This window comes from Mesoplodon mirus (genome assembly GCF_964341445.2).
Source record: "Mesoplodon mirus genome assembly, chromosome: X".
NCBI classification, from domain to species: domain Eukaryota; kingdom Metazoa; phylum Chordata; class Mammalia; order Artiodactyla; family Ziphiidae; genus Mesoplodon; species Mesoplodon mirus.
The window spans coordinates 53,976,304-53,988,603 of record NC_138981.1 but is presented as its reverse complement, the minus strand read 5'-3'; positions in this window follow the sequence as shown (position 1 = coordinate 53,988,603).

Sequence of the window (12,300 nt, the reverse complement as noted above, 5' to 3'; positions counted from 1 at the left end):
GAGTGGCAGGGAGTTTGAACATTCCAAAGGGAAACATGGCAAGTAAGAGAATAATTTAGAAAGGTAAGTGGGGACTAACAAACAGGCTTAGGCTTACATGTCAAACTAATGGATTTTGGATTTTATCCAATAGGTACTGGGGAGCTAGTGAAGGCTTTAAGCATGTGTGACACACTCCTGCAATCCCAACCCAACCCCAAATTACGATAGGTTTCTCTGGCCAGTATGGAGGCTAGATTGCCCAGAGAGAGTCTAGAAGCCACAAAAACAAGCTATTGCAACAATCCATGACAGATATAGTAAACTAGGGCACAGGTGATGGAAATGGATCTAAGAGATTTTTTCTCCCTTCCTTTTTTGAGAAATATCAATAGTGCCCTCTCCAGTCTTCCCCATATATACATATTGAGGGAGCAAGACCAGCTGACTTCTAGGATACCTTCCAGATAGGATACTTTGGCATCTTGGGGTTTGAGGTGCTTTATTCACCTCCATTGTGCTCCCTGAGTGTCTCATCATGTGTTGCGACTACTCCCCTCTCTCTCCATGACACTCCACTCTGGGGCAGTGTTACTATTGTTTTCTCAGGCCCGGTGAGAGCTCAGGAAGGATAGAAGGCAGGCCTTAGTTCTTCTATCATCAATGAATCCTCTGACAACCCAGGCTGAATGGAGGGGGTAGGAGTCTTCTGGGATATTTTGAAAGCTTCCAAAAATAGCCTCAAGGCCTCAGTTAGAGAGCACAGGGCCAGGACACTGACTGAACACTGGAACTCACAGTTTTTGCCAAGTTCCCACCCCAGCCTCCATCCTATTACTGAGTAAGCCAGTTTTCCCTCCTGCTTTAGTTTTCTCCTTGGAGGGCCCCACCCAAGCCTGAAAAGTTCAAATTTAGCCTTAAGTCTCCATCCCTAACTCCTCTGGAGAAAAAGCCCAGGGTATAGCAACTTAACCTCTTTAAAAGTCCCTGTGGGCTCTGTGATGGGAAAGAAAATAAGACAAAGATAGGGAGATGATGAGACCAAGACACACATCCACAGAGGTCAAGAAGCAAAGGAAGAAACACTGGAATATGAGGAAAATAGGGAAGGAAAGACAGAATGACAAGGAGAGAAATAGAAAGGATAAAATAAAGGAGAAACTGAGTCTGAGAGACTAGGGCGAAGAAAGAGAAAGACTCAGAGATATAACTGAATAGAGAGGGCAAGAAAAAAGCAAAGAGAAAGAGGGAAAAAGATATATATAGTCAGAGACAGGCAGAGAAAAAGGGAGAGTGGGAGCCAGAGAAAAGAGGGAGCCTCAGTTCCTTGTCCTGTCCTAAACTCCTTCATCAAGCCAACAACTTGTAGCTAGAGGCCTGAACTGAGCCCTTGAGGCAGTCCCTACAAAACCCAGTTCCTCAGGGGTGGGAGCTGAGAGGGCCCCCCCAGAGACCATGACAGACAGAGAGACCAAGGCAAGCATGGCCGTTGGCACAAGCAGCCCTCATCAGGCACTCACACCCACCATGTACTGCAGATGGGCCAATAAATAGTCACCCTCAAAGCCAGTGCACAAAAAAATGACCTCTAAAGTGAGAACATTTTCCTATTTGATATTTAAAAACACTTCAAGTTAGTTATCATGAGATATCAGAATATTAATGAACTTCTTTACACTGATTTCAATGGCTTATTTTTTTTTTTAGTTTGAATTATATATTGGCAGGGCCACCACAATCTGTTCATCATCTGGGACCTTTAAAGGTTTTCACCTGATGTGCCACCATGGCTCTGGGTGTTAGTGTACAGTGATGAAAGGATGTGCTTCCCTTCTGGACCTGTTTGGATACCTCTCTGACTGCCCCTTCTCAGTCATTTTGTCAGAGTCCTTGGATAAGAAGTAGAAACTTTCAAGCCAAAACCTGTCCTTTGGGGGTTGTAAGGACCAGTGGGGAGAAAGCAAAGAGATTTGGCCAAGAAGGTGAAGAAGCGGTGTCTAATCTATTAAGGCATTGGACCACATAGGTTTAAGGCCCAACTCTGCCTCAGAAACACTGTAAACTTGGGCATGTGACTTCATCCTTCTGAAATTCAGCCTCCTTTTTAATAAAACAGAATACCTATCTTGCCAGAGTTCTCATGAGGTTAACAAGAGAATAAGCTATTAGAAACTACAAGTGTGAGAAGAGTTCCTATTATTACAAATAGCTTTAAGGAATGTCAGACCATTAAAGCAAACACACTTCCTGGTAAAAATGAGGCAACCCAGGCTCTCTGAATTTCACTAGGGCAGGAACAGGAAGAGAAAGCAAGAAAGCCTGAAAGAGGCCTGGGGGAAAACAGGGGAAACAGGAGCAGGGGGTTAAAAAATGGAAATCGGAGTTTATTGTCTTAATAAGAACTGAGATGTGATTAATTACATGTCTATGGCCATGTTTGGGCTTTGTTTGGTGATGGGCTAGGGAGGAATTATAAATATGTCTAATATGTAGAGAGCTTTTTATAACAAACCATTGAAAAAGGAGCATGGCCAGCCCATCGGAGACCCAGAAAGTAGCCAGCTCCTTGACATCAGGAGTCTGAGAAAGAAGCCTCAGGAGATAAGGGGCACCATAAAAGTCTCCAACCTGGCCAAATGTCACTCCTGGAGATTCCATGGCTCCCCAGTACCTATGAGGCTAATTCTAAACTCCATTTTGTAGTAAGTCCCTGCTCGATCCCTCACTGTCTCCTCCCCAACCTTTTGGTTGGGGAGGCTTTTCTCCACCCCAATCTCCCTGTCACACAGCCATTTTAAACTTCTGGCCACCATCCCCTATATGTACTCTCTGCCTGAAATGCACCCATGTCACTCCTCCCTTTGCTTAGCTAAACTAACTTGTTCTTCAAAGCTTAGCTAAAAATCACCTTTCCTAGGAAATCTTGCCCAACCATCTTCCATCCCCAGTCTGGGATCTCTTAATTTCTGGTTCATGCTTCCTCCATTTAGCAATCTGGGTTGACATTATTTGTGTCCATGTCATTTTCTTCCATAATATAATGACTATTTTGAAGGTGGGGACTATATCATTGACATTTTTGTAATAATAATTATAGCTAGCATTTACCTAGCTATGCCAGACACTTAACACACATGAACTCTCACATGAACCCCATTGAGGTGGACACTATAAAATAGCTCAGGTCATACAATGAGATATCACTATAAACCCATCAAAATGTCTAAAATAAAAAAATACAGTGACAACACCAAATGCTGATAATGATATGAAGAAACTGATTCACTCATACACTTACTGCTGGGAATGCAAAATGGTGTAGCTCTGAAATACAGTTTGGCAGTTTCTTTTCTTTTTTTAATTAATTAATTTATTTATTTATTTATTTTTGGCTGCATTGGGTCTTCATTGCTGCACGTGGGCTTTCTGTAGTTGTGGTGAATGGGGGCTATTCTTCATTGTGGTGCACGGGTTTCTCATTGTGGTGGCTTCTCTTTGTTGTGGAGCATGGGCTCTAGGCATGTGGGCTTCAGTAGTTGTGGCACGTGGGCTCAGTAGTTGTGGCTTGTGGGCTCTAGAGCTCAGGGTCAGTAGTTGTGGCACACAGGCTTAGTTGCTCCACGGCATGTGGGATCTTCCTGGACCAGGGATCGAACCCATGTCCCCTGCATTGGCAGGCAGATTCTTAACCACTGCACCACCAGGGGAGTCCTGGCAGTTTCTTTTTCTTTTTTTTTTTTTTGAATTTTATTTTATTTATTTTTTATACAGCAGGTTCTTATTAGTTATCTATTTTCTACATATTAGTATATATATGTCAATCCCAATCTCCCAATTCATCCCACCACTACTTTCCCCCATTGGTGTCCATATATTTATTCTCTACATCTGTGTCTCTATTTCTGCCTTGCAAACCAGTTCATCTGTACCATTTTTCTAGATTCCACATATATGCATTAATACATGATACTTGTTTTTCTCTTTCTGACTTACTTCACTCTGTATGACAGTCTCTAGGTCCATCCACGTCTCTACAGATGACCCAATTTCTGGCAGTTTCTTATAAAACTAAAAATGTAACTACCATATGACCCAGCAATTGCACTCTTGGGCATTTATCCCAGATAAGTGGGAATTTCTGTTCACACAAAAACCTGCACATGAAAGTTCATAACAGCTTTATTCAGAATAGCCCCAAATCGGAAACTACCTAAATGTCCTTCAGTGGGTGAATGTTTGAACAAACATTCATAACATGGTACATCCATAACATGGAATAACACTCAGCAGTAAAAAGGGAATAAACAATTAAAACATACAATATGTACGGACCTCAAAAGATTATGCTGAGTGAAAAAAGTCAATTCCCAAAGCTACATATTGTAAAATTATAGTCACTTAACATTCCTGAAATGACAAAAATTATATATATGGAAAACATATAAGAGACTGCCAGGGATAAAGAAGAGGGTGGAGGTAGGAGAGTGGTGAATGTGGCTATAATAGGAAAACATGAGGGATCCTTGTAGTAATGGAAATGTTCTGTATTTTGACTGTTTCAATGTCAACATCCTGGTTGTGATATTGTACTATAGTTGTCGGTAACTGAAAAAAAAAAAAAAACTGCAGAGGATCTCCCTGTCTTAGTTCCTACAACTGCATGTGAATCTACTACTATCTCAAAATTAAGAGTTAATTTTTAAAAAAGGAATAGAGTACTGATACATGTCATGACATGGATGAACTATGTAAAAATTATACTAAGTGAAAGAAGTCAGTAACAAGAGACCACATAATGCATCATTCTATTTATATGAAATATTAAGAAAAGACAAATCCCTAGAGACAGAAATTGGACTAGTGGTTGCCTAGAGCTGGAGGAGGTGGAAAATGGGAAGTGACTGATAAAGTCACTTTTTATGGTGATGAGAATGTTCAAAATTAAGATAATGGTGGTGTTTGCAAAACTCTGTGATTACTAAAGCCCACTGAATTGTACACTTTAAAAGGTAAAGTTTATGATATATGAATTATATCTCAATAAAGCTATTATTTAAAAAATTATAGATCATGTAGCAAAATAGCAAAGTAGGAAATTCCAAGCTCTCATTTCTCCACAGAGACATCAACAAATAAGCAGAAACTGTTAGAACCAACTTTGTTAGAACTCTGAAAAGCAGTCAAATGTTTCTAGCAATCAAGTGAACACTAAATCAAGAAAAAGGCAACCGGAAATGGTAGGAGAGATTTGTGGTGCATTTGCATGCCCTTGCTCCACCCCTTCCTCAGTATGGTAGCAGTCTTAATGTGGTAAAAGCCCATGCTTCCAGTGTGGGACCCTGGTCCCTGGTTCCAGAGGGAGCAGAGAAGACCTTATTTGCAAAGTATTGTATATGTTTGTTCTAAGTTTCATGAGGTCTACTTGAAGGACTAATGCAAGGAACTTGTCTCTACTTTGCCTAACTTAGAATTCAGACCACACTAACTTTCACCCCAGCTCAGTGCAAACCTGACTAAGTGTTAGATTGTCCCAGCACAGAACCAGTCTGTAAAGACTGGGAGAGGTGTTTCAGGTTTTTCTGAGGGAGGGTGCTTTTCTTTTATTGTTGTTATTTGATTTTGTTTTTAGCTCCTGGCATTCAGGGAAATCTCTATCAAAACACTAGCCAAACGTGAGCTAAAGGAATAGAGACTTCAGAGACCATTCATGACAAGGAATACAATCTTTTCAAAAATAGTTTGGAGTACTCACTAAACATACAGACTACTCCAGCCTTTCAACAATCAACAAAACAGCAAACCCTGGGAAAGGAGGAGAATCTGATTTCCAGAGTTATAACATTATAAATTCAAATGTCCTGTTTTCAACAAAAAAAAAAATCACAAAATATGCAAAGAAATTGGAAAGTATGGCCCATTCAAAAGGAATAAAATTAATGGACAGAAACTATCCCTAATGAAGTTCAGACATAAGACTTACTAGACAAAGACTTCAAAACAACTGTATTAAATATGTTTAAAGTGCTAAAGGAAAACATGAAGAAAAAAATAAAGAAAATCAGAAGGAAGATGTATCAAAAAGTTTTGAACATCAATAAAGAGATAGAAATTATAAAAAAGAACCAAATGGAAATTCTGGAGCTAAAAAGTATAGTAACTGAAAAAATTCAACAGAGGGATTTAACAGCATATTTAATCAGGGAGAAATAAGAATCAGTGAACTTGAAGGTAGGACAATTGAAATTTATGAAGTGTGAAATATATCAAGTAGAAAGAAAAAAGAATAATGAAAAGTGAATAGAACCTAAGGGACCTGAAGTAAATCAAGTGGAGTAACATACATATTATGGAAATCTCAGAGGGAGAAATGAGAGACAAAGGGGAAGAAAGAATCCTGGAAGAAATAATGTTCAAAAACTTCCCAAATCTAATGCAAGACATGAATTTACAAATCAAGAACCTTAACAAATTCCAACTAGAGTAAATTCAAAGATATCCACACAGAGACACATGATCAAACTGTCAAAAGACAGTATCTTGACAGCAGTAAGAGAGAAAAGTGATTCATCATGTAAATAAATACAAGGAATTCTGAAGAAGGTTAACAGCCGATTTGTCATCAAAAACCATTGAGGATAGAAGATATAGTGATGATATATTTAGAATGCTGAAAGGAAAAAAGCCCTCTCAACCAAGAATTCTGTACCTGGCAAAACTCTTCTTCAAAAACAAGGGCAAAATTGAGGCATTTCTAGATAGACAATAGCTGAGGAAATTTGTTAACACAGGACCTGCCCTGAAAGATAAATGCTAAAGCAAGTCTCTTAGGTTGAAATGAAGGGACGCTAGACAGTAACTAGAAGTCATATGAAGAAATAAAGATCTCTGATAAAGGTCCATAGATAGGTAAACATCAAGGCTAATACTTTTAACTCCAATTTTTATTTCCTACATTATTTAAAAGACATATAAAAATAATTATAAAAATAATTATAATATGTTATTGGGCACAAAACATATAAAGTTGTAATTTGTGAAACAGTAACACAAAAGGACTGAGCTGTATAGTAGCAGAGTTTTTGTATGCTATTGAAGTTAAGCTGTTAATAATTCAATTTAGATTGTTATAAACACATAATATGTTATTAACATATAAATATGTTAAACATAATCCCTATGGTAACCACAAAAAAAATCTAAAGTATGTACACATAAGGAAAAGAGAAGGGACTCAAAATGGTTCCCCATGAAAAAAAAATAAACACAAAAGTAAGCAGTAATGGAGAAAATGAGGGACAAAAAAAGAATACAAATAGCAAAAGGGTAAGTAAGCCCTTACTTATCAGTAATTTCCTTAAATGTAAATGGATTAAACTAACTAGTCAAGAGGCAGAGATTAATGAAGTGGTTAAAAAACATGACCCAACTATATACTGTCTACAAGAGACTCACTTTGTATCCAAAAAATACAAATAGATTGAAAGTGAAAGGATGGAAAAATATTATCCATTGCAAATAGTAACCAAAAGTAACTGGGTAGCTATATAAATACCAGATAAAATAAAATTTAAGCCACAATATTACAAGACACAAAAAAGGAAATTATATATTGGTAAAGTGTCAATGCAACCAGAATATATAATAATTAGAAACGTATATGCACCAAACAATTGAGTGCCCAAAACATAAAGCAAATATTGACAAAATTGAAGGAGAAATAGATAATTGTACAAAAATAGTGGAAAACTCAATAACCCACTTTCAATAATAAATAGCACATCTAGACAGAAGATAAACAAGAAAACAGAAGACTTAAGTAGCACTGTAAACCAACTAGACCTAACAGACATATATAGAACACTACACAACAATGGCTGAATGCATTCTTTTCAAGTGCATGGTGATGCATTCTCCAGGATAAACCATATGTTAAGTCACAAAACAAGCCCCAATAAATTTAAAAAAAAAACTGAAATCATGCAGTGTCTTCTCCAACCACAATGGAATGAAGCTAGAAGACAATAACAAAAGGAAAATGGAAATGATGTAAATATATGGAAATTAAACATCATACTCTTAAATGACAAATGGATCAAAGAATAAATCACAGGGAAAATTAGAACCTATTTAAATATAAATTAAAATAAAAGCACAACATACCAAAATTATTGAGATGAAGTGAAGACAATTATCAGAAGGAAATTTATAGCTGTCAATACCTACATTAAAAAGAAGAGAAATCTATAATCAATACCCTAACTTTACACCTTGAGGAACTATAAAAAAACGCAAAGGTAGCAGAAGGAAAGAACAAGAAAGATTAGAATTGCAACAAGAAAAATAGAGAAAAGAAAACCAATAGAGGGCTTCCCTGGTGGCACAGTGGTTAAGAATCCACCTGCCAATGCAGGGGACACAGTTTCGAGCCCTGGTCCAGGAAGATTCCACATGCCACGGAGCAACTAAGCCCGTGTGCCACAACTACTGAGTCTGCACACCTAGAGCCTGTGCTCCACAACAAGAGAAGCCACGACAATGAGAAACCTCCACTCTCCACAATTAGAGAGAAGCCCATGTGTAGCAATGAAGACCCAATGCAGCCAAAAATAAATAAATAGGACTTCCTGGTGGTGCAGTGGTTGAGAGTCCGCCTGCTGATGCAGGGGACGCAGGTTTGTGCCCCGGTCTGGGAGGATCCGACGTGCTGCGGAGCAGCTGGGCCTGTAAGCCATGGCCACTGAGCCTGCGCATCCAGAGCCTGTGCTCCGCAACGGGAGAGGCCACAACAGTGAGAGGCCCGTGTAATGCAAAAAAAAATTTTTTTAATAAATAAATAAATAAAATTTATTTAAAAAAATAAAGAAAACCAATAGAGAGAATTACTGAAACAAGAAGTTGGTTCTTTGAAAAGATCAACAAAACTAACAAACCTTAACTAGAATGACAAAGAAAAAGAGAGAGAATGCACATGAAACCAGAGGCAGAAATGACAGTGGGGACATTGCTACTGACTTTACAGAAATAAAAAGGATTATAAGAGAATATTATGAAAAATTATATAACAACAAATTAGATAACTTAGATGAATTGGAAAAATTCCTAGAAACATACAAATTACCTGACTCAAGAAGAAATAGAAAACCTTAACAGACTTATAACAAATAAAGAGATTAAATCAGTAGTCAAAAACCTCCCAAAGGAAAATCCAGGACCAGGTAGCATCATTGATGAATTCTACCAAATAGTTAAATAAGAATTACCACCATTGGCATTCTTAGATATGACACCAAAACCAAAAAAGAAAAAAAAATAGATAATTTGGACTTAATGAAAATTAAAAACTTTTGTGTATCAAAAGACATTATCTATAAACTGAAAAGACAACCTACATAATAAGAGAAAACATTTGCAAATCATATATGTGTTAAGGGCTTAATATCCAGAATATATCAAAAACTCATACAAGTCAACAACAAAAATACAAAAAGTCCAATTTTAAAAATGAGCAAAAGATTTGAATAGAGACAAAGGACATTACATAAAGATCAAGGGATCAATCCAAGAAAATATAATAATTACATATATATATATATATATATACACACACACACACACACACACAACATAGGACCACCTAAATATATAAAGCATGTGTTAAGAGACATGAAGAGGAAATTGACATTAACACAATAATAGTAGGGAACTTTAACACCCCACTTAAATCAATGGATGGATCATCCAAACAGAAAATCAATAAGGAAAAACTGGCCTTAAATGACACATTAGACCAGGTGCACTTAATAGGTATATATAGAGCATTCTATCCAAAAGCAGCAGAATACATATTCTTTTCAAGCATACATGGAACATTCTCCACTATAGATCACATGCTAGGCAACAAAACAAGCCTCAGTAAATTTAAGAAAATTGAATACATATGAAGCATCTTTTCTGATTGCAACACTATGAGACTGGAAATCAACTACAAGAAAAAAAAACACAAAAAACAAACACATGGATGCTAAAGAAGATACTGCTTTAAACAACCAGTGGATCACTAAAGAAATTTTAAAGAAATACCTGGGGACAATTGAAAAAGAAAAACACAATGATCCAAAAGTCTATGGGATGCAGGAAAAGCAGTTCTAAGAGGGAAGATTACAGTGATACAAGCTTACCTCAGGAGAAAAGAAAAATCTCAAATAAACAACATAACCTTATATCTAAAGGAACTAGAAGAACAAACAAAACCTAAAGTTTTAGAAGGAAAGAAATCATAAAGGTCAGAGTATAAATAAATTAATTAGAGACTATAAAAACAATAGAAAAAAATCAATGAAACTCAAAATGGATTAAAGACTTAAGTGTAAGACCAGAAGCCATAAAACTCCTAGAAGAAAACATAGACAGAAAATTCTTTGACATAAATTGTAGCAATTTGGGGGAAGCTATCTCTTAAGGCAAAGGATACAAATGCAAAAATAAACAAATGGAACCAATTAAACTTAAAAGCTTTTGCACAGCAAAGAAAACCATCAACAAAATGAAAAGACAACCCACAGAATGGGAGAAAATATTTGCAAATGTTACGACCAATAAGGGGTTGATATCCAAAATAAATATACAGCTAATACAATACTCAATGTCAAAAAAACCCTGATTAAAAAATGGGCAGAAGGGCTTCCCTGGTGGTGCAGTGGTTGAGAGTCCACCTGCCGATGCAGGGGACATGGGTTCATGCCCCAGTCCAGGAAGATCCCACATGCTGCGGAGTGGCTGGGCCCGTGAGCCATGGCTGCTGAGCCTGCGCGTCTGGAGCCTGAGCTCCACAGTGGGAGAGACCACAACAGTGAGAGGCCCGTGTACCGCAAAAAAAAAAAAGGCAGAAGACCAGAATAGACAATTTTCTTTTAAAAAAAAATTTATTGAAATATAGTTGACTTATAGTGTTTTGTTAGTGATTCAGTTATACATATATATAATATATATATTAATTTTTTACATTATTTTCCATTATAGGTTATTATAAGATATTGAGTATAGTTCCTTGTGCTATACAGTAGGTCCTTGTTGGTTATGTATTTTACATATAGTAGTATGAATATTTTAATCCCAAACTCCTAATTTATCCCTCCCCCACTCCCTTTTGGTAACCATGTTTGTTTTCTATGTCTGTGTGTCTATTTCTGTTTTTTATATAAGTTAATTTGTATCATTTTTTTAGATTCCACATATAAGCAAAATCATACAATATTTGTTTCTCTCTGTCTGGTTTACTTCACTTAGTATGATAATCTCTAGGTCCATCCATGTTGCTGTAAATGGCATTATTTCATTTTTTTTAAATGGCTGAGTAATATTGCAATATATATATATATATATATATATATATATATATATATATATCACATTTTCTTTATCCATTCATCTGTCAGTGGACACTTAGGTTGCTTCCATGTCTAGGCTATTGTAAATTGTGCTGCTATGAACACTGGGCTGCATGTAACTTTTGAATTATGTTTTTCTCCAGATATATGCCCAGGAGTGGATTGCAGGTTTATATGTTAGCTCTATTTTTAGTTTTTTAAGGAACCTCCGTACTGTCCTTCATAGTGGTTGTACCAATTTACATTCCCACCAACAGTGTAGGAGGGTTCCTTTTTCTCCACACCTTCTCCAACATTTATTATTTGTAGAGATTTTGATGTTGGCCATTCTGACTGCTGTGAGGTGACACCTCATTGTAGTTTTGACTTGTGTTTCTCTAATAATTAGCAATGTTGAACATCTTTTCATGTGCCTTTTGGCCATCTCTATGTCTTCTTTGGAGAAATGCCTATTTAGATCTTCTGCCCATTTTTTGGTTGGGTTGTTTTCTTTTTGTGATATTGGGCTATATGGGCTGTTGTGTATATTTTACAGATTAATCTTTTGTGAGTCACGTCATTTGCAAATATTTTCTCCCACAGAATAGACAACTCTTAGAATGGGAGAAAATATTTGCAAACGAAGGAATCAACAAGGGAATAATTTCCAAAATATACAAACAGCTCAAGCAGCTCGATATCAAAACAAACAAACAAACAAATCAAAAAAATGGATGGAAGATCTAAATAGACAATTCTTCAAAGAAGACATACAGATGGCTAAAAAACACATGAAAAGATGCTTAACATCGCTAATTATTAGAGAACTGTAAATCAGAACTATAGTGAGGTATCACCTCACACGGGTCAGAATGCTCATCATCAAAAATCTACAAACAATAAATGCTGGAGAGGGTTTGGAGAAAAGGGAACCTTCCTACACTGTTGGTGGGAC